Consider the following 24,721-nt stretch of genomic DNA (forward strand, 5'->3'; position numbering starts at 1 on the left):
GTGTCCTGTTGAAATGTCGCTCCAGATGGGTGATGAAAACCCAGGAAGTGTCCGTAACTCTAGTTTGAGTCCTGTTTTAACATTGGCGTGCAGTGCGGCAAGTTCAGTATCCTCTGTTTGCAATTTAGGGAGTTCACTGAGGTCCAGTTGTGAAGATAAAACCGACACATGAGATAGAAAATCAGCGATGACTTTGTCTGCCCCTCTGACATAACGTATGTCATTCATAAACTGACATATGAGGACCATATGCTGAAAACATCTCAGGGATGAGTCCTTGCCTGGGTTACAGAAAGCGTATGCCTTCAATATCATCTTGGAAATATTTGGTAGTGGTGTAAATAGCAAATAGTTCCCGGTCGAAGGTCGACCATTTACATTGGGAAGTGGACAGTTCATGGGAGAATATCTGAGCAGCTGTACAACAGAACCCACGGATTGCTGAAGTACTGCCCCCACTGCTGTATCACTCGCGTCTGTAGTAAGCAAGATGGGAGCATCAAGAATGGAGTGAGAGAGCGTAATGGCTGTCTGTAAGGCTGACTTTAGGTTATCAAATGGGCGATGCATATCTGGAGTCCATGTGACTGCCCAAGACCCTGAAGTGTTTTTTCCCGCAAGAGCATCCGTCAGTGGGGTTTGTATGTTGGCGGCGTGGGGGTGTGTTTACGGTAGTAACTTACTGTTCCAAGGAAGGAGCGGAGGCCCTGCAAATCTTTGGGCAAAGGCACCATACTAATGGCCTCGACCCATTCGGGTAGGGGTCAGATGCCATTGGCAGAAACCCCATGGCCCAGAAAAGTGACACTAGGGCAGTCGAGTTGTGACTTAGCATTCTTCACTGTGACACCATTTTTTGTAATAGTTGTAACACTGTATTTAAATGGGGTTCATGTTCCTTGAGGGAGGAAGAAAAAATTAACACCTCATCCAGGTACGCATATGCAAAGCCCAGTTTTCCAACCAACAAGTCAATGAACCATTGCCATGTCTGTGCAGCATTTTTAAAGCTGAACAGCATAAACAACTACTTGAGCAACCCGAACGAGGTGGTGATAGTGGTTTTTTCAACATCTTCCAGTGCCATTGACAGTTGGTGGTACGCCTTGTGACAGTCAATTACACTGAAAATTTGTGCCCTGTGCAGTAGGGAACCAAAGTCTTGAATATTTGGTACATAATAATGATCTAGAATTGTTCTGGTGTTAAGTGCCCAACAGTCACTGCCTAGGTGGAAAGTGTCATCTTTCTTGGGCACCAAATGAATGGGTGGCAACCAATGCCGATGGGGATGATGAACCTGCACCCGATCCAGTATGACTAACCTGTAATGCACACACTTGTGTGTCCCAGGCTGGCAGGTCAGCAGCAGTGGCGGTGATCCACTGGTAGTCCTTGTCATGGAGCTCGGTTGGGTACTTGGTAGTGTCACGGCCACAGCTTCTGTCCGGCAGTAGAAAAGTCACCTGGCGCCGGCGGCAGGTGTGAGGAAGTGGTGCGGGGTTTGGGGCCATGGCTGTGTGTGACAGCTGGGCAACCTGTTAATGAGCATCAATGAGCTTGGTTTGCATGGCAGCGATGTGTAAGTGGAGGGCATCATTACTGTCCTGAAGTTCGTTGTTGTGTGACCTAAGAGAGAGCACTGCAACAGCAGTTTCAGCTAGCTCACACAATAGAGTGGTGCTCTCAGATGAGAGGGAAGACATATCTGAACCGGTGGTATGGTCTATCGAGTTAAACGTTAGTGTACCTCATTGTAGGTTAGGTGAAAGTGTGTGGACTAAGAGAAAATCTACCCTGAGCACGGGTTCATCCACATCTGCAATAACGAAAGTCCACTGTAAGGGCGTATTAATGTCCTGCAGTTCAAGGCTTAAATTAGTTGTCCCATGAGATTGGATCAGAGAATTATTGGCGGCTCAAAGTGGGGAGCAAGGCTAACGCTCGAATTTAATACCTGCGGACAAAGGTATCGCACTAACATCGGCCCCTGTGTTGACTAGAAGTGAAGGGCAAGACACTGCATCTTTCACATACAAGTGTCCTGGCGCATGAGGTGAAGAAGTATTATGTGATAGTTGTCTGTGCAGTGCAATGAGACCTGTAGCACCTGAATTGGGTCGCGTTATTAGTTTGCGAATGCGCATGTAGAACGACATTTCTTAGCCGTGTCGAGAAAGGGGGAATGGAAACAACACCAAGCATGGAATCGTCCATCGCACTGGCTGAGGTCAAGCAGCAGTGGGGGAAGGGGGGGGGTCCTGCTTGTACATTCCTCTAATGGCTGCATTGCAGTCGTGTTGGTAGGAGAGGAGTTACTGCGGCGGCTGCCAGGCAGCGCACTCTTTACCACGCAATGGAAACTGTTGTGCAGGTGTGCCAGCCCCTGAGGACTGACGGCCTCCTGAAGGGGTGTGCGGGGGGAGGGAGGGGGGGCGGTATGTTATAAACCTGGTCTGCAATCTTCTGTTTAGTGTCTACTGGGGCTGAAGTTGCATGGAGAAGGAGAAATTGAACTTCCAGAGGAACTGTAACGTCTGGCATGTGATGTGTGTCGATCGCAGCATGGAGATGACGCCAGAGCTGCGACAGGGATCTGAAACACAGCAACCTGTGATTGATGAGGTGGATTGCTTCCTCTGTTGATGTGGATAAGTTGCTCAAGGATGGTGCTTCGGGTGAATGCATATTTGTTCATAGCGGAAGGCGAAGCCACAATATCGGAGATCAGGTCCAGTTCATCGGTGAGATGACATAGTAAGCAAAGGAACTTTGAGTTGTTGTCAACAACGCCATGTAGCTGCAGGATGTGGTCAATCGAGGCAAACTGTGTACATGGGTGGTTCTTGCAAAGGGGTGGTAGCTTAGGCCAATGGATGAGGAAGTCTTGACGTAACTGTTTGTCAGCTGTAGCTTCAAAAACATGTTAGTAACTCTTTAATAACGATTTATTTCTTAAAGAAACTTTCATCCACTATTTCACCCCTATGGGGGCTAAATTTTCAAAACTGCTGAAACACATATTTTTTAAATTTCTAACTGAGAAACGAAATACCAGTTTTTGTAGGTCTAGCTTCAAACTTGTCTTAATAGTGATATTTTTCAAGAAATGTTTCATCCCATATTTCACCTCCTTAGGGATGAAATTTTGAAAAATCCCTTCTTAAATAATGCCTACAGCATAGGATCAACATGTCTCAAAATTTCAAGCTTCTATCCTTAGCAGTTTGGGCTGGGTGATGATAAGTTGGTCAGTCAGAACATTTCTTTTTAAACTTATAGATGCGTGCTGTAGAATATCATTGTAAACAGAAATTGCATAACTTGTTATTCAAAATTTTTATGCATGTATAGTTACCAGTATGTAATGTAATGGGATGACCAGAGTGGGTGACGTGGTCGGGGTTGTAAGGCATGACTGGGTAGAAGAAGGTGGCTGTTTTTAGCAATCTTCCTTTTTATTGTTGGTTCTCCCAATACATTTTCCGGTAGCTTAGCCCCACTGCTCGTGTCGTGGTGGAGACGAGCTGATGCACACAGTCCAGGGAATGTGAGGCCGCACTCGGTTAGCGGCTGCGCAGGCGGTAGGAGGTTAGTGGCATGAGGCTCAGCCCAGCCTCCTGCAGACACGGCGGCTCGTGACGATGCCAGGAATCGCCGGTGCAGCAGTGGGCAACGCCCATCGCCGGCCGGTCCTCAGGGACAGCGCCACTGGTGACAACAACGTGACAGCAACCGAACGCCCAATCGGTCGAACCGAATGCCAACACCCACCTCTGATGCCCTTAAATAGTGCAGGCCACTGCTGAATCCACTGGTTACGTGGCAGCGTGTTTGTTAGAAGGTTCTTGATGAGTTGGCTAACGCAACCGCTCCACACGCGGCCCACGCCTGATTAATTCTGCTAATGCTGCATTCTGATGGCTGTCGCACACATACACACATACTGATGCTCATTGCAAAACTGTGTCACCTGCAAAACGTGCTGGCCAGCCTTTGTCCGCCGTTTGCTGTGATCGCATTGTGCACTGAAACACACTAAATCACAATTTCGCACCGTATTTCCTAAAAATAACGCCTTGTCCTCTACAGTATTACCATTCATAACCTTCCAATTTTGCATTTCGAGCCTTACTTGATTTTGTGTTTTTCTGCTTTTACTGTGAATTTGACATCATCCTAATCATCATGCTATGTGCACTGCTGTAGGATATAATGACATATTTCATGTAAGAATGTGATAAGCAATAGATATCTTGTCTGATTTGTATGCAAGGAATTCATTTCAGAAAGAATTCGTGGGTTTTTATGCCAAACATAAAGTTTCATTCAAAAGAGTGAACATATTAAAACATTATAAAGACCAATGGAAAATCCAGGATGGAATGTAACAATATAATGAAAAGGACAGGTGCTTCTCTCCATACAGCGGAGATGCTGAGTCACAAAAAGGCACAACAAAAAGATTGTCACACAATTAGCTTAAAATGCGCACATGCACACAGTAATGCAAACCCAGCTCACACACACATGACCACAGTGTGTAGCAGTTGGAGACAGGCTGCGAGCAACAGAGCATTATGGCAGAGGCAACCGGGTAGGTGTAAGGAGGAGTAGGCTGGGAGGGTTAGCAGGGTAAGGGTGAGGGACAGTAAAGTGCTGCTGGGAGTGTGCAGGGACAAGGTGGAGAGTGGCGCAGCTCGGTGAAATCAGGAGGTTACATGGTGGGTGGGGAAGAGGGAGGGAAGGGTGGTTAGCAGTAAAGGACGGATGTAAAAAGACAGGATGCATTGGTGGGATAGAGGGCTATGTAGTGCTAGACTGGGAACAGCAAAGGAACTAGAAAAGTAGAGATGAGACTAGATAAGTAAGGACAATGACTAAGGAAGGTTGGGACCAGGAGGATTATGGGAACACAGGATATATTGCTGGGAGGGTTCCCGTCTGTGCAGTTGAGAAAATCTGGTGTTGGTGGGAAGGATCCATATGGCACAAGCTGTGAAGCAGTCACTGAAATGATGGATGTCATGTTAGGCGGCGTGCTCAGCAAAAGGGTGGTCCAGTTGTTTCTTGTTGGTTGTCATGCCCCGTAGAATGCAACACGGTGGTTGCAGCTTAGCTTGTACATCACATGATTGGTTTCACAGGTAGCCCGGCCTTTGATGAGAAAGGTGATGTTTGTGACAGGACTGGACTAAGAGGTCATGGAAAGATGTATGGGACAGGTCTTGCTTCTACGTCTGTTACATGGATTGGGAGCAGGGCTCATGTAGGGATCCACGAAGATATTGTGTTGGTTCAGTGGGCAGCAGAATACCACAGTGGGAGGATAGTGGGCAGGACATTTCTCATTTCAGGGCATGGCGAGAGGTAGTCGAAACCCTAGTGGAGAATGCAATTCAGTTGCTCCAGTCCTGGGTGGTACTGAGTCACAAGGGGAATGCTCCTCTGTGGCTGCACGGTGGGGCTTTGGGAGGTGTTGGGTGACTGGAAAGATAAGGCAATGGAGATCTCTTTTTTGCAAGGTTGTGAGGGTAATTAAGATCTGTAAAGACCTCAGTGAGACCCTCGGCATATCTCGAGAGAGACCATTGTGCATTATCCTGCTGAAATGTAGGGTTTTGCAGGGATCAAATGAAGGGTAGAGCCACGGGTTGTAACACATCTGAAATGTAACATCCACTGTTCAAAGTGCCATCAATGCAAACAAGAGGGATTGACACATGCAACCAATGGCACCCCATACCATTACGCTGGTGACATGCAAGTATGGTGATGACGAATACACGCTTCCAATGTGCATTCACTGTGATGTCACCAGACGTGGATGTGACCATCATGATGCTGTGAAAAGAACCATGATTCATAAAAAAAAATGACATTTTGCCATTCGTGCACCAAGGTTCGTCGTTGAGTGCACCACCGCAGGCACTCTTGTCTGTGATGCAGCGTCAAGGGTAACCGCAGCCATGGTCTCCGAGCTGGTAGTCCATGCTGCTGCAAATGTCATCGAACTGTTCGTGCAGATGGTTGTTGTCTTGCGAACGTCCCCATCTGTTGACTAAGGGATAGAGACATGGCTGCACGATCCATTACAGCCATGTGGATAAGATGCCTGTCATCTCGACTGCTAGTGATACGAGACCATTGGGCTCCAGCACGGCATTCCGTATTACCCTTCTGAACCCACCGATTCTATATCAGCCAACAGTCATTGCATCTCAACCAACGCGAGCTCAATGTCGCAATATGATAAACCGCAATCACGATAGGCTACAATCCGATCTTTATCAAAGTCGGAAACATGATGGTACGCATTTCTCCTCCTTACATGAGGCATCACAACAATGTTTCACCAGGCAATGCCGGTCAACTGCTGTTTGTGTATGAGAAATCAGTTGGAAACTTTCCTCATGTCAGCATGCTGTAGGTGTTGCCACCAGCGCCAACCTTGTGTGAATGCTCTGAAAAGCTACTCATTTGCATATCACAGCACCTTCTTCCTGTCAGTTAAATTTCGCGTCTGTAGCACATCATCTTCGTGTTGTAGCAGTTTTAATGGCCAGTAGTGTATATAACCTCGATAAGCCTCATTAATAATTAGCAGGTGAAATTCCACATACTGCTACAATAGTTTCTTGTTGAACATCTACGAGCAGTAAAACCTAACCACAAAGTTCACAGTTCTTAAAGAATAATCAGGTATGTATGGAGCAGATACTGTCACTGTTTTTACACACTGCCTAATTGTTTAACACTTATTCCACAGTTAATTTGAAGCATTGTTGTTGTCCTAACCAGTTCAGGTTACTCGTCAGAAACATGGCTGTGGACTGAATGTCTCGTGACCAAAAATTGGGACCTTATATATCATCACAATAATAGGTGCTGAAAGTACACATTGTTTAAAGTTAAGGTTACAGAAATTACAATTAAAACTTAACTCACTCAATTAACTGAATACATTGAAAAATTGCATCTTTTTAACAGTTTCTTCTACTATGAAGTTTAGGCTGAATTATTTGATTAAATCATGAAATTAACAAATATAGTTATGCAAACAATACTTTTGACAAAACTGTTTGGAATTTGGAATTAATTCAGGGCTGATAACATATTTTTGAATAGAGCTAAGTAGATACTTTAAGATTACTAGTGCTTCGTCTTCCAAATGTTTACAATTATTGCAGAATATACATTTGTTTACATGTCAACAATAGAATTTAAGTTATGAAACAATTACCGATTTCACCCTATAATGAAAGATACTAACTATGAACAGTAAAATAAATTAGAAAATCAATTACATACGTAAAACTAAGCACAAAATCAGATCTGGTGTTATGTTCTTTAAATGAAAATGCACATTATATTCGCATATGTTAATGGTAAATAGTTAAAAGTAACAAAACGAATTTAAGGAGACAGATGGCAAAACAAGAGGGGAATTAAATTTATCCCAGCTTGCTTCATCACAAAATGTTGGGTGATTGGAAAGATAAGTTGTAGGAGACCTGTTTCTGTGCAAGGCTGGGACGGTAATTATGGTCTGTGAAGGCTTCAGTGAGACCCTCGGTATATTTCAAGTAGGACTGCTCATCACTACAGATGCAGCTGTAATTTGGCTGTGTGGAAGGGACTTCTTGGTATGGAATGGATGGAAGCTTTCAAAATGGATGTATTTGCTGGTGGCTGGTAGATTTGATATGGACAGAGGTACTGATGTAGCCATCTTTGAGATAGAGTTCAACATTGAGGAAGGTGGTGATTGGTTGAGTAGGACCAGGTGAAGTGAACAGAGGAGAAAGTGTTGATGTTCTGGAGGCATTTGAATAGGGTGTCCTCACCCTCAATCCAGATTACAAAGACATCATCGATAAATCTCAACTAGGTGAGGGATTTGAAATTCTGGGGGTTTAGGAAGGATTCGTCTAGATGTCCCATGAATAGGTCAGCATAGGGTGGTGCCATGCAATTGCCCATACCCATACATCAGATTTCTTTGTAGCTAGTGCCTTCAAACAAGTAAAAATTGTGGGTGAGGATGTAGATGGTCATGGCAACTAAGGAGGAGGTTGTTGGTTTGGAATTCATTGGGTGTTTGGAAGGGTAATGTTCAATAGCGTTAATGCCATGGGCATTAGGGACATTAGTGTAAAGGGAAATGGCATCAGCAGTGATGACAGGGCACCATGTGGTAAAGGAATAGGAACTGTGGAGATTCAGTGGAGGAAATAGTTGGTATCTTTCATGTAGGAGGGTAGGTTCCAGGTAAAAGGCTGAAGGTGTTGGTCTATGAGAGCAGAGATTCTCTTGGGGTGGTGGAGGGGGAGGGAGGGGGGGGCGGCACACATTAACCAGGAACAAAGGTGCTTCCTGGGTTCTTGTGTTTACAGATATTAAGAAGCATGTAGAAGGTACGAGGTGGGAAGTGGTAGAGGTGAGGAGAGAGGTGGATTCTGGGGAGAGGTTCTGGGATGGGCCTAAGGATTTGAGGAGAGCCTGCAGATCTTGCTGGATTTTTGGAATGGGGTCACTGTGGTAGAGTTTGTAGGTGCAAGAATCTGACAGCTGTTGGAGTCCTTCTGCCAGGTAATCCTTGTGGTTCAAAACAACAGTGGTTGAATTTTTCTTAGCAGATGGTATTATATGGTTAGGATAAGATTTTAGGTAGTGGATTCTGATTCTTTCTGCACATAATGAAATGTCATGTGACGAGGGCCTCCCATCGGGCAGACCGTTCGCCTGGTGCAAGTCTTTCGATCTGACGCCACTTCGGCGACTTGCGCGTCGATGGGGATGAAATGATGATGATTAGGACAACACAACATCCTGTCCCTGAGCGGAGAAAATCTCCGACCCAGCAGGGAATCGAACCCAGGCCCTTTGGATTGACAGTCTGTTGCGCTGACCACTCAGCTACTGGGGGCAGACTTTCTGCACATGTAGGGCTACTTTGCATGCTGAGGGGTTTCAGGAATGATTGTGAGGCAAGGTTTGACTTTAAGTAATTCTGGAATGTTAACAGGGGATGATTTGGGGACTGTGGGGGTGGATCGTTGTTGGATGGAGGAGTGAACTGAGTCAGGCAGGATTCAGCATTGGTCTTTGGAAGTTTCTGATTGGTAGGGTTGGTGGTGAAGGAGTGTTTCCACTATAGGGACCTGTAGAAGGAGATAATGTCTTTAAAAAGTCCTGCATGACTAAATTTGGGAGTGGACCAAAGGGTGAGACCTTTGGAAAGGACTGATACTTCTGCAAGGCTAAGGGTTTTGAGTGAAAGGTTCATGATTGTGTTTTGGGTCTGTTTAGGTTCTGCATTAGTAAAGTTCGGTGTCAGGAGGAACAAGATTTTTGGTCAGGCAAATACAGGGCTATAAATACAAAGTCAAATAGGGGTAATGCAGGAGTAGGTTTAATAATGAATAAAAAAATAGGAATGTGGGTAAGCTACTACAAACAGCATAGCGAACGCATTATTGTGGCCAAGATAGACACGAAGCCCACACCTACTACAGTAGTACAAGTTTATATGCCAACTAGCTCTGCAGATGACGAAGAAATTGAAGAAATGTATGATGAAATAAAAGAAATTATTCAGATAGTGAAGGGAGACGAAAATTTAATAGTCATGGGTGACTGGAATTTGGTAGTAGCAAAGGGAGAGAAGGAAACGTAGTAGGTGAATATGGATTGGGGGTAAGAAATGAAAGAGGAAGCCGCCTGGTAGAATTTTGCACAGAGCACAACTTAATCTTTGCTAACACTTGGTTCAAGAATCATAAAAGAAGGTTGTATACATGGAAGAAGCCTGGAGATACTGGCAGATTTCAGATAGATTATATAATGGTAAGACAGAGATTTAGGATCCAGGTTTTAAATCGTAAGACATTTCCAGGGGCAAATGTGGACTCTGACCACAATCTATTGGTTATGAACTGTAGATTGAAACTGAAGAAACTGCAAAAAGGTGGGAATTTAAGGAGATGGGACCTGGATAAACTGAAAGAACCAGAGGTTGTAGAGAGTTTCAGGGAGAGTGTAAGGGAACAAATGGCAGGAACAGGGGAAAGAAATACAGTAGAAGAAGAATGGGTAGCTTTGAGGGATGAAGTAGTGAAGGCAGCCGAGGATCAAGTAGGTAAAAAGACGAGGGCTAGTAGAAATCTTTGGGTAACAGAAGAAATACTGAATTTAATTGATGAAAAGAGAAAATATAAAAAAGCAGTAAATGAAGCAGGCAAAAAGGAATACAAATGTCTCAAAAATGAGATTGACAGGAAGTGCAAAATGGCTAAGCAGGGATGGCTAGAGGACAAATGTAAAGATGTAGAGGCACATATCACTAGGGGTAAGATAGATACTGCCTACAGGAAAATTAAAGATACCTTTCGAGGGAAGAGAACCACTTGTATGAATATCAAGAGCTCAGATGGAAACCCAGTTCTAAGCAAAGAAGGGAAAGCAGAAAGGTGGAAGGAGTATATAGAGGGTCTACAGAAGCGCGATGTACTTGTGTACAATATTATGAAAATGGAAGAGGATGTAGATGAAGATGAAATAGGAGATATGATACTGCGTGAAGAATTTGACAGAGCACTGAAAGACCTAAGTCGAAACAAGGCCCCGGGAGTAGACAACATTCCATTAGAACTACTGATGGCCTTGGGAGAGCCAGTCCTGACAAAACTCTACCATTTATTGAGCAAGATGTATGAGACAGGCGACATACCCCCCGACTTCAAGAAGAATATAATAATTACAATCCCGAAGAAAGCAGGTGTTGACAGATGTGAAAATTATCGAACTATCAGTTTAATAAGTCACGGCTGCAAAATACTAACGCGAATTCTTTACAGATGAATGGAAAAACTAGTAGAAGCCGACCTCAGGGAAGATCAGTTTGGATTCCGTAGAAATATTGGAACACGTGAGACAATACTAACCTTACAACTTATCTTAGAAGAAAGAGTAAGGAAAGGCAAACCTATGTTTCTAGCATTTGTAGACTTAGGAAAGCTTTTGACAATGTTGACCGGAATACTCTTTCAAATTCTAAAGGTGGCAGGGGTAAAATACAGGTAGCAAAAGGTTATTTACAATTTGTATAGAAACCAAATGGCAGTTATAAGAGTTGAGGGGCATGAAAGAGAAGCAGTGGTTGGGAAGGGAGTGAGACAGGGTTGTAGCCTCTCCCCAATGTTATTCAATCTATATATTGAGCAAGCAGTGAAGGAAACAAAAGAAAAATTCGGAGTAGATATTAAAATCCATGGAGAAGAAATAATAACTTTGAAGTTCGCCGATGACATTGTAATTCTGTCACAGACAGCAAAGGACTTGGAAGAGCAGTTGAACGGAATGGACAGTGTCTTGAAAGGATGGTATAAGATGAACAATGTAGTCGAATTAAGTCGGGTGATGCTGAGGGAATTAGGTTAGGAAATTTGACACTTAAAGTAGTAAAGTAGTTCTGCTATTTGGGGAGCAAAATAACTGATGATGGTTGAAGTAGAGAGGATATAAAATGTAGACTGGCAATGGGAAGGAAAGCGTTTCTGAAGAAGAGAAATTTGTTAACATCGAGTATAGATTTAAGTGTCAGGAAGCCGTCTCTGAAAGTATTTGTGTGGAGTGTAGCCATGTATGGAAGTGAAACATGGACGATAAATAGTTTAGACAAGAAGAAAATAGAAACTTTCGAAATGTGGTGCTACAGAAGAATCCTGAAGGTTAGATGTGTAGATCACGTAACTAATGAGGAGGTATTGAATAGAATTGGGGAGAAGAGGAGCTTGTGGCACAACTTGACTAGAAGAAGGGATCGGTTGGTAGGACATGTTCTGAGGCATCAAGGGATCACTGGTTTAGTATTGGAGGGCAGCATGGAGGGTAAAAATCGTAGAGGGAGACCAAGAGATGAATACACCAAGCAGATTCAGAAGGATGTAGGTTGTAGTAGGTACTGGGAGATGAAGAAGCTTGCACAGGATAGAGTAGCATGGAGAGCTGCATCAAACCAATCTCAGGACTGAAGACCACAACAACAACAACAACAGATTCTGCATTCCGTTTGGTGGTGGGAAAGGAGTTTTTGAGGGTGGGATAAATGTAGTAGGTCTGCGAGACAGGGTTTATCAGCTATGAGGGGACGTGGGGGAGGTTTGGAGGTCGTTGTAGAGGTAGTCAATAGTGGTAGTCCAAGGTGGGAATAGGAAGTGGACAGGTGTTTTTTTTTTTTTTTTTTTTTTTTTTTTTTTTTTTTTTTTTTTTTTTTTTTTTTTTTTTTTTTGAAAGAAAAGGTGGCTTTGCGCATGTCACTATACTTCCAGGAGGGCAAGAGTTTCAGTGTTTATTAATGGATACAGGAATTTGGGATTGCATAAAAGGAGAATTTTGTGGGTGGAGAGAAGGTATTGCAAGGGCATGTGGGCCTGATTGATATGATTGTGCAGGACTATGGTGGTGAGGTTTAAGGATTGGCAGAATCTGTACAGATGGAGGTCATTGTGGAAGAAAGGGTGGCAGCCAGTGATTGGTAATTCAATGATAAGGCCAATTGTGGAGACTCCATGAGCCAAGCAACCACACAGGAACAGTATGTGGGAACATTTCCGTATTGATGCAGATGGAAGGAGAAAGGATCTGTGGTGAAGGATGAAAACACATAAAAAATACAAAATAACATAGAATTATGTACAAAAATAAGATCAAAAAATACACCCAAAACATGTGGGAAAAAACATGATAAGAATTAAATGGATGAAGTGAAGGGGAACAAAATTAAATCCAAAGGAGTAGGCCGATAATGAAAGGCAAAAACCAAGTGAAATTGGTGTTAAAACACAGTGAGATCAAATAAAAAATAAAGAAAAAGATTGTAATGTGCACTACAATTCTGTGAGTGAATAAGTGTGAAGAAGGAGGATGGAATATGTGACTAGATCATGTGAAGTTCTTAGGTGCGAATTGGAACAGAGAAAAGAAGGAGTAGAGGTGAGAACAGGTTGGTAGGAAGAGATACAAGTTCATGTGACGCAAAAAGGTATGTGAAGTAACATGCAAAAATACAGGAGAGTGATGAGGAAGAGTGATCAATCTGAAGGTATAGGATTAATGACATTGGTGGGAGTAATTTGGGACATGAGATGCTGCACCAACAATCTGCGTGATCTTATAGCCATCTGTTGTGTGCAGCTGAGACAGTTGATACAGTGTGGCTCATAAGTAGAGTGTGCAGAGTACTTTGTAAGGTGACACGAGAAACACAGGAAAGAAGAGAAATAAGGATGAACACTGAGTATAGTAATACATTAGAAATTAGTAACAAAGAAAAGCAGTACTGCATTACAGATTGGAAGAAAACTGTCAGGCAAAATCAACCAATGGAGAATCCAGTATGGAGTGTAACAGTATTATGAAAAGGACAGTTGCTACTCCTCCTTATCTCCATCACCTGGCTGCACGTTGCATCATGCACTGCAGCTCGGAGTCTGGCTTCAGCTGCCAGAGACAGTAGCCATGTGTGTGTGTGAGTTGTGTTTATGTGAGTGTGAGTGTGTGTGTGTGTGTGTGTGTGTGTGTGTGTGTGTGTGTGTCATCTGTTTTTGATGAAGGCCTTGTTGGCAAAAAGCTCACTTTCTGACAATATTTTTGTTGAGCCTATCTGAAACTCAGCATACCTGGTATACGGTGAGTAGCAACTGCCCTTTTATTATTACATTGTCCTGGATTTTCCATTGTTCTACTACTTGAAAAATCATACAGGTAGCTGAGGATGAGGATCCTATAATTATTAATCACTGTTGATGTTCATTGCAGTAGTTTTTTACGTGCTCTAAAAGATGTTCCAGTGTCACTTGACCATGCTTGTGTCTATCATTCGATCCAGGGACATGAGGATGGTTGGGTCTAATGCATTATTATGAAGATCAGGTTTTCTGTGGATTTAATTTCAAGGTATAGATTGGGTATGTAAATCAACGTGAGTGTTATATTCGAGGAGGTGGATCCTGTCATGGTGGTGGGTAGTCTGAAGTCTGGTCTGGATACACCACACTGAATACCATTGATTATCAGCCCCTATCTTCCAGTTATATTCGCTGCATGTGACTTTGTTGACCTTGCTTATAATAAATACAGATAATGACAGTTCAGTATTTCGTGTACTTTCAACTGTACAAATGTTGTAGGGTTTTCCATGTCACAGGGTATGCAAGAAAAGTGTAACACTGAAATCTACAATCCCTGCAAGTTAAGAATATGCCCAGATGTGATTAGGTGTATTGACTGTTGCCTGAATGTGCAACATAAGCATTGTAGCCAAAGCTGGCAGCTGTCTGGCATTGTTTACTACATCTTATCCAGCTTGGTGATCTGGGTATTGTGCACATCCACTGTTCCTGGGTTACATCCACCTGCACTTGTAATGCCTTATAAAGATTTTCTAGGATCTCTTCATTGGCCATTCTGGAAACTGTTTTCAAAATTCAACCATTTGCATCAAGCCAACCTCTTTTTTGTCACACTTGTGAGACCAACTCTGAAGTCTGATGTAGCTGTGCCTGTAGTCATGCAAATGCTGATGGCAGCAACAGATAGTCATCTGAGTACAACTTATAACTAGTTAAACCTAACTAACCTAAGGACATCACACACATCCATGCCTGAGGCAGGATTCGAACCTGCAATCGTAGGGGTCTCGCGGTTCCAGACTGCAGCGCCTAGAACCGCACGGCCACTTCGGCCGGTTCTTTCCCTTTCAGCCTGATTCTGATGCTTGGCGCTGGAACTGCTTCTGCTGGGGTAGAACCATTTTCCATACAGGAAGATGAAATCCTGTTAGTTTATTACATCTGCTCATCATCCAAGTGCTTAATGATGTATTGCAGTGTCTACAGAACTATCTTGTTTTTCTTGCCTAGCATTTCCCTCCTTTTCCTTTTCCCCAGATTCTCCCTGCTCCTCTTTTGAATATGCTTTGGACAGTGGAGGAAGCACCTCTATTGTTCAATTGAAACTGTGAATTTGATTAATGTGCTTTGTCATGGGGTGAGTTGGAAGTTGAGAATCATGATAGCATGTCACAAATTTCTTAGTTTTCCCTTTTGATACATATGAGTTAGTCATTATAGCCCATTGAAGTATGTGATACCTTAGATAAAACTGCTTCCTTAGTATGAGTTCTGTCCAGAATTCCAGAGTTTTGGTGTTCATCGTCTTCATCTATCACCAAATAGTTTGTAACCTTTGAGAGAAATTTTTTACTGACAAAATATCATATCCTGGGTGAGACTTACAAAACTGAAAAGGGAAAGCTATTTTCTGACCAAAAAAATGTCATACAAACAACCTGTGCCCTTGTGGATTTTTGAATTATATGCTCCCGTGATGTATACAAGTAGAGTAGCCCTATTATTATGCAACAAGTTAATGTAGCAACTTAACTTCTTTGGAATTGCCCAATGAACCCTCTCTGTTTGACTGCCTGTGGATGTAGGTCACTGGTCCAAAATTACTTAATGTTCAGTAACCAGCATAATGGCTTCATTAAGTCAGACACAACTTGTTCCTTGTTCAGTTATTATTATTTCAGGCATTTCAAATGGTTCACCATTTCATATGATACTTCTTCAGCCTACTGGTTTGGTATGGTAATACAAGAACTGAAATGTGAAAAATGGTGAATTATTGTCAATACATAGTGGTTTCATGCTTATGTTTGCACAAAGAGCCACAGAATATACATCCCAATAATTTGAAATGGTTTATCTGCCTTGGGTAATCATTGTAACATAATCCTTTGGTGGCTGAGCTCTGCCCTTTGTGAACATGGAATACAATTTTTTATGTATCTATTGATATCTTGTCTGTGGGTTACCCATCAGTAACTTTGCACCACAACTAGTGTGTCCTGTTAGTATCAAATCATGGCCCTGCTTCAATATCTTAATTCATAATTTCTCTGGTAGTACTATGCAAAGCTCAAATCTCATTTTCCTGTACAATAGTCAATGTCCATGCTGAATTGCAGCTATCTGATGAACTGCTGCTTTGTGCATCCTGTTATTCATTCTTGTCTACATTAGCACATGTCGCATTTCCGACTTGACTGTCTGCATTTGTATGCAATCTTCCTAAACAATGTATTACTTGAAAGTCAGACTCACCACATTGCAATACACATGTAGTTAACTTACTAGTTGGACCTTTAAGTCTTCATAACCGTTTGAGTGCTTCATGTTCAGTTATTGTTATAAGATTTTGACCATATATGGGCAAACATCAGAAATAAGTTATTCAAAATATTAATGCCAGCATTTATTTCTCAGTTACTGAATAATTCTTTTCTGCCCTATTAAGCTGTTGGGATACATGTGGTAGAGACGTTCCTGTCCATCCCCTTCCTGGAAAAAATTGTGGAGTCACAGAACAGTATAAACCATCTCTGGTAATCTGGAAAGGCAAGTATCGTACTGTACATTAGTAAATCTTTTAGTCAAAAGAAAAGCTGCTTCAAAATCTGGTGACCAATGAAATTTCATCCCTTTCCTTAAGAACTCTGTGAGGGGTTTTGCAATTTTAGAGGATTCTAGAACAAATTTTTGGTAAGAACTGCTGAGGCCTACATACAACTGCAATTTTGTTGTTGCAATGGGTGTCAGAAAGTTTTGTATTGTGTCAACAAGTTTTTCAACCAGCGCAAACAAATTATATCATCTAAACAGACTACACATTGCTTCAGTTTTACTCCTCACAGTTGAGAATATTGTCTTTGGACCATCTTCAGGTACTATCTCTGAATGATTGAATCTACTTTGTGCATCCCTAGTTGTGAAATAACAACACTGGCCCGGATTCTCTAAGGTTTCTGTTATATTTGGCATCAGGTAGACGTCTGATATTGTTTCCTGATTTAAGTAGTGTAGTTGTGACAGAATCAATATGCTTTGGTGCCATCTGGCAATTTTTTGGGCATGATGACAACATGTGCCAATCTGGGCTTTGTGATTCCACCTTGAAGTTGCTGACTTACAAAATCCTCCATGGCAGGCTTATATTTTGAGCAACTCATTGTGATTTCTTACAGCCATGAGCTTCATTTCCATTGAACTACAGGCATGGCAGACAATGGTTCCTTGTCCTTTCCCTCTAGATGCACTACTTTATTTCATAGCCAACATAAATCTTTTAGTTAAAAAAACAAAAATCTGCTTCATAATCTGGTGACCAATGAAATTTTATCCCTTTCCTTAAGAAATCTGTGAGGGGCTGATGTACTGTCCTGCTGTTGTGTAATATAACATGAAATCCTTGTCAATTCATCTTCATCTAGTATTTTTAAATCAGTTAGCACATGGTAGTTGTACTTACTAAAAATGGTTCAAATGACTCTGAGCACTATGGGACTTAACTTCTAAGGTCATCAGTCCTCTAGAACTTAGAACTACTTAAACCTAACTAACCTAAGGACATCACACACATCCATACCTGAGGTAGGATTCGAACCTGCGACCGTAGCGGTCGCACTGTACTTACTCAGGGCTAAAGTTATCAATACTGACAGACACTATAACATGTGTTCAAAAGGTAAGGTAACTTTACATTTTTATGAAAAAAAATACTTATTTATTCATCAATTTCATGTTGTCCCCTTCAAAGTAATACCTCTCAGCTGCAATACACTTGTGCCAATGCCTCTTCCAATCCTTGAAGCACTTCTCATAAGCACTTTTTGGTACAGCCTTGAGTTCTTCCAGTGACTCAGTTTTTACTTCCTCAGTTGTCAAAAATCTTCGTCTTTTCATAGGTCTTTTCAGTTTTGGGAAGTGGAAAAAGTCACAGGGGGCCAAATCTGGTGAATATGTTTGCTGATGCATGATTTTCGTATTGTTTTTGGCTGATAAAGCCTCTCGCAAGCAACGATGAATGAGCAGGTGCAGTGTCGTGATGCAAAAGCCATGAATTGTTTTTCCACAATCCCAGATGTTTTTTTGTGTATTTCTTTTCACAAACAGAGCATAATGTCAAGGTAATACTCCTTATTGACCGTATGACCTTGAGGCAAAAATTCATGATGAACTGTGCCATGGTAATTGAAAAAAACGGTGAGGAAAACTTTGACATTTGATCAAACTTGGCATGTTTTTTTTGGTCTTGCTCTCCATGATGATTCCAATGGGACAAATGGGCTTCGGTTTCAATGTCATAACCATAAACCCATGTTCATCGCCAATTATGGCCCTTTTCAGCAAATCAGGGTCATCATTGAAGTCATTCAAGAGCTCCTGAGTAATGCTCATGTGCCGATTCTTCTAATCAAAATTGAGAAGTTTTGGAACAAATTTCACTTGCACACATCTCATGCCCAAAACATCCAAAAAAATTGCATGGCATGAGTTGACCGATATGTCAACATCCTCAGCAACGCTTCTTACAGTAATTTGATGATTTTTCCAAAACAATTTTCTTCACAGCTTCGATGTTATTGTCTGTTGTTGACGTGCTGGGGCATCCAGAGCGGGGTTTGTCATTGGCATCTTCTAGGCCATCTTGGAGGACTTGTACCACTTGAAAAACATTTTTTTTATTTAGAGCAGACTCACCATATGCTACTATCAACTTTCAAGTGGTTCAGAGCACTTGATTTTGTTTTTCACACAATGTTGTTGTTGTTGTTGTTGTTGTGGTTTGATGCAGCTCACCATGCTACGCTATCCTGTGCAAGCTTCTTCATCTCCCACTACCTATTGCAACCTACATCCTTCTGAATCTGTTTAGCATATTCATCTCTTGAGAACGAAGTTTTTCGCGGCGGCACTTATGTATAAAATATTCTCGGTATTCTTGCCGCGTCAGTTCTAGATAAAATCTCGAGCTTTCGACGATTACCTCCATCGTCATCGTCAGGAGCTGACTGTCTCTACTGCTGCTATGGTAGCCTCTATATAGCCCGAAGACGGCTTCTGATTGGTCGGATTCTGATTGGTCGGCGATTACGTGCTGCTGTCTCAGACGGTGTCACTGTGTGCGCCGGTGGCGCCACCGCTTCCGTTTAAACGTAAACCTTGAAAGGAACGTCTCTGCTGCTTCTCTGCATCAAGCGCTCGTTTCCACGCACAGCTCAGATGATATCCGCTATCGCGGTTAAAGTTCTTTTGGCTCATTCTGATTTCAACAGCCTCCTTAATAACAGAATCCCAGTACGTGGAGGCATGGGACAGAATTTTAGTTTCATCGAACAATATTTTGTGTTTGTTCGTGAGGCTGTGCTCCGCAATTGCCGATTTCTCAAGCTCTCTATTTTTAATGTGGCATTGGTGTTCTGCACAGCGGTCGGAAATGGTACGAATAGTCTGACCTATATAATTGCTTCCACACTCACAGGGTATATTATAAACACCGGGGACCCTGAGGTCGAGATTGTCCTTAACAGGGCGCATCATCTCCTTAATTTTCTTAGGAGGACGAAAAATCGGTCTAATACCACGTCTACGCAGGACTCTTCCTATTTTGCTGGAAATTGCGCCACAAAAAGGAAGAACCGCAATCGGTGTTTCATCCTGTGAGGTTGCAGCATTATCACGTTTCCTTCTTTTGGAGAACGCTGCCTTTATATCGCGTGCACTATAGCCGTTCTTTCGGAACACGTTCTTTAGGTGATTAATCTCGAACCTTAAGTGGTCCTCGTCAGAAACAGTTTTGGCTCTATATACCAACGTGTTCAAAACGGCTCTCTTCTGAGCAGGGTGATGGAAACTCTGTGCGTTAAGGTATAAATCGGTATGCGTCGGCTTACGGTATACAGAGTGGCCAAGACGCCCGTCCGTCTGTCGTTGTACTAAAACGTCTATTACAAAAAATCTCAGAGTCCGAGCTCCTCGACCGCCTAGGTTGTACGGACTACCGAAACTCCATAAGGATAATGTTCCCATGAGACCTATTGTCAGTGCAATTGGTTCTCCTACTTATAAGCTGGCCAAATACTTAACAAAGTTGATGACTCCTATAGTTGGCCGGTGTGAACATCACATCAAAAACTCCCAGATGTTCATTGAGAAAATCAAAGATATTAGACTTGGTCCAAATGACATTTTAGTCAGCCTGGATGTGGTGTCGCTGTTCACAAAAGTTCCTGTGGAGGACACTTTGAAAATGCTGGCGGATCTCTTTCCTCCTGAAACTATAAAATTGTTCCGGCACGTGATGACGACCACCTACTTCTTGTATGGTAATAAATTTTATGAAATGACAGACGGTATGGCAATGGGCTCTCCGTTGTCTCCATCATTGGCTAACTTTTTTATGGAGAATTTTGAAGAACGTGCACTAAATTCGGCTCCCCTCCGTCCGTCCTTATTTTATCGTTACGTTGACGATACATTTATGATCTGGCCACACGGCGAAGAAGCTCTTAAAGAATTCATTGAACACATGAACAGCATCCATTCGAACATCCAGTTCGCTGCCGAGATGGAGAAGGAAGGGAGACTGCCTTTCTTAGACGTTTTAGTACAACGACAGACGGACGGGCGTCTTGGCCACTCTGTATACCGTAAGCCGACGCATACCGATTTATACCTTAACGCACAGAGTTTCCATCACCCTGCTCAGAAGAGAGCCGTTTTGAACACGTTGGTATATAGAGCCAAAACTGTTTCTGACGATGACCACTTAAGGTTCGAGATTAATCACCTAAAGAACGTGTTCCGAAAGAACGGCTATAGTGCACGCGATATAAAGGCAGCGTTCTCCAAAAGAAGGAAACGTGATAATGCTGCAACCTCACAGGATGAAACACCGATTGCGGTTCTTCCTTTTTGTGGCGCAATTTCCAGCAAAATAGGAAGAGTCCTGCGTAGACGTGGTATTAGACCGATTTTTCGTCCTCCTAAGAAAATTAAGGAGATGATGCGCCCTGTTAAGGACAATCTCGACCTCAGGGTCCCCGGTGTTTATAATATACCCTGTGAGTGTGGAAGCAATTATATAGGTCAGACTATTCGTACCGTTTCCGACCGCTGTGCAGAACACCAATGCCACATTAAAAATAGAGAGCTTGCGAAATCGGCAATTGCGGAGCACAGCCTCACGAACAAACACAAAATATTGTTCGATGAAACTAAAATTCTGTCCCATGCCTCCACGTACTGGGATTCTGTTATTAAGGAGGCTGTTGAAATCAGAATGAGCCAAAAGAACTTTAACCGCGATAGTGGATATCATCTGAGCTGTGCGTGGAAACGAGCGCTTGATGCAGAGAAGCAGCAGAGACGTTCCTTTCAAGGTTTACGTTTAAACGGAAGCGGTGGCGCCACCGGCGCACACAGTGACACCGTCTGAGACAGCAGCACGTAATCGCCGACCAATCAGAATCCGACCAATCAGAAGCCGTCTTCGGGCTATATAGAGGCTACCATAGCAGCAGTAGAGACAGTCAGCTCCTGACGATGACGATGGAGGTAATCGTCGAAAGCTCGAGATTTTATCTAGAACTGACGCGGCAAGAATACCGAGAATATTTTATACATATTCATCTCTTGGTCTGCCTCTATGATTTTTACCCTCCACACTGCCCTCCAATACTAAACCAGTGATCCCTTGATGCCTCAGAATATGCCCTACCAACTGATCCCTTCTTCTAGCCAAGTTATGCCACAATTTTCTCTTCTCCCCAATTCTATTCAATACCTCCTCATTAGATATGTGATCTACCCATCTAATCTTCAGCTTTCTACTGTAGCACCACATTCCAAAAGCTTCTATTCTCTTCTTGTCTAAACTATTTATCATCGACGTTTCACTTCCATATATGGCTACACTCCATACAAATACTTTCAGAAGTGACTTCCTGACACTTAAATCTATGCTCAATGTTAACAAATTTCTCTTCTTCAGAAACGCTTTCCTTGCCATTGCCAGTCTACATTTTATATCCTCTCTAGTTCGACCATCATCAGTTATTTTGCTCCCCAAATAGCAAATCTCATTTACTACTTTAAGTGTCTCACTTCCTAATCTAATTCCAACAGCATCACCCAATTTAATTTGACTACATTCCATTATCCTCATTTTGCTTTTCTTGATGTTCATCTTATATCCTCCTTTCAACTGTCCATTCCGTTCAGCTGCTCTTCCAGGTCCTTTGCTGTCTCTGACAGAATTACAATGTCATCGGCGAACCTCAAGGTTTTTATTTCTTCTCCTTGGATTTTAATTCCTTCTCTGAAGTTTTGTTTTGTTTCCTTTACTGCTTGCTCAATATACAGATTGAATAACATCAGGGATAGGCTACAACCCTGTCTCACTCCCTTCCCAACCACTGCTTTCCTTTCATGCTCCTTGACGCTTATAACTGCCATCTGGTTTCTGTGCAAATTGTAAATAGCTTTTCGCTCCCTGTATTTTACCCCTGCCACCTACAGAATTTGAAAGAGAGTATTCCAGTCAACATTGTCAAAAACATTCTCTGAATCTACAAATGCTAGAAATGTAGGTTTGCCTTTCCTTAATCTATTCTCGAAGAGAAGTCGTAGGGTCAGTATTGCCTCGCATGTTCCAACACATCTCCGGAATCCAAACTGATCTTCCCGAAGTCAGCTTCTAACAGTTTTTCCATTCGTCTGTAAAGAATTCGTGTTAGTATTTTGCAGCCGTGGCTTATTAAACTGATAGTTTGGTAATTTTCACGTCTGTCAACACCTGTTTTCTTTGTGATTGCAATTATTATATTCTTCTTGATGTCTGTAGGTATTTCGCCTGTCTTATACATTTTGCTCACTAGATTGTAGAGTTTTGTTAGGCCTGGCTCTCCCAAGGCTGTCAGTAGTTCTAATGGAATGTTGTCTACTCCTGGGGCCTTGTTTTGACCTAGGTCTTTCAGTGCTCTGTCAAACTCTTCATGCAGTATCATATCTCCTATTTCATCTTCGTCTACATTCTTTTCCATTTCCATAATATTGTCCACCATTGCATAGACACTGTATATACGCCTTCCACCTTTCTGTTTTCCCTTCTTTGTTTGAACTGGGTTAGATGCAAATTCTTTGCTCTATTTTTTATAATAATAATATAATATAATATAATAATCAAATATTGCTGAGCACACTAAAACACATCTGACCATTCTAATTGCGAAAACAAACGATTTATGTTGTACACTTGAAACTGTGAATATATGTTTGGGACATGTGTACCAACATAAAAAGATCCATAATTGAGTGTACAATGCCCATGCAATTTGAAAATCACCTTACTTTTTGAACAGCCCTTACATTGCTTCCTTCAGTTTCCCATACATAGGATAAATTACACCCATGTGAAACATTTCACTTTATTCTGTTCTTCATTTTCAAACAAAGGTTCAACAATACTCAACAAATTCACCAGCAGATCAGCTCCTGCATCAGCCCAGATTATCTTTCAGTATGGTATCCTACAAGCTGATTTTAAGGGACTTTGTACATTGTTTATGTGGCTACCCATGGTCTAGGGATGAACCTTCAGACAGTAATAGTGCTCCAGACACAGAGCCAAGTTGAAACAAGGTTCCATTGAGTTCTACTTTATGCCATTCTAAGTCAATATTGGCGTGATGAGCAACCAGGAAATCTAAACCAAAAATGACTTCTTAGCCATTTCTGACCATGGGAAGAACTTTTACGTCAACCTGGAAGTTAATATTCCACACTATCAAACAAAACTATTGAACTGAGTGAATCTACAAGAACCCCACCTGTGCCAGTTAATGCTAAGCACGGCAGATTTAAATATACTTTACCAGTATACTCTTACTTGCTACAGATACCTGAGATACAATATCTTATAAAAATTTACACAACTTTCCTTTTACATTACTGGTCCAAAAAAGGTCTGCCACTGATTTTGCAATTGTGCCAACTGGGAGAGTTGTACAGCGCACACACTCCCCTGCTGCCCCATTTAACTGAGGAATGAGAGGTCCACCCTGAAATCATCTGCCATGCCTCTGCACATTTCTGTCATTATAGTTTTGCACAGAATGTCCAAAATATCTGCATATCTGGAACTACTCTTCTCTGGAATTACACTTCATATATCCTGTACAGCTACATGTAAAATGTTTAACATCCATATTAAATATTGCCTTCTTTTCTTATAGTTTGGTTAAAGTGTTTCAATACTCCTACAAATAATCTTTCATACTTAACTTTTGTGCCTGCTTTTCTTTGGATAGGTGATTTACCTCTTTGAAAATAAACATCCATTCCTTTTTGAAACATGTATGGTATTCATGTCTTGCATTATTAAGACAGTTCTTGTGGTACACTAATTATTAAATGATGTAACTGACACATTTGGATTTTATCTTTAAGCTATTTATTTACACAAAGACGTTCCCAGGTTTACTGTCACAAAATTGCATCCAGGACCGATTTAAGACTGACCTAAGGCTGATGTGATACTAATTGAGCCAAGCTGAACTGTCATGGCCACCACAACTAGTGGTGCTTATATAAGGTGCACCAGTTCCAAAAGCTTTCTGTGTATTGTTTGTATTGTGCAGAATTAAACCTACATTTAAAACCTATGTGCTTTTATGAAACTGATTACAGAATTTAGTATGACAAATATAATCAACAAGTTTGAAATGATTAGTATATTGAAATAAATCAGTTTTAACATCAAAATTTCATAAATTATCCACTATTAATAGTTGATTGACTACATCCTTTGTAATTAC

This window comes from Schistocerca americana, chromosome 1 (genome assembly GCF_021461395.2).
Source record: "Schistocerca americana isolate TAMUIC-IGC-003095 chromosome 1, iqSchAmer2.1, whole genome shotgun sequence".
Lineage (NCBI taxonomy): Eukaryota > Metazoa > Arthropoda > Insecta > Orthoptera > Acrididae > Schistocerca > Schistocerca americana.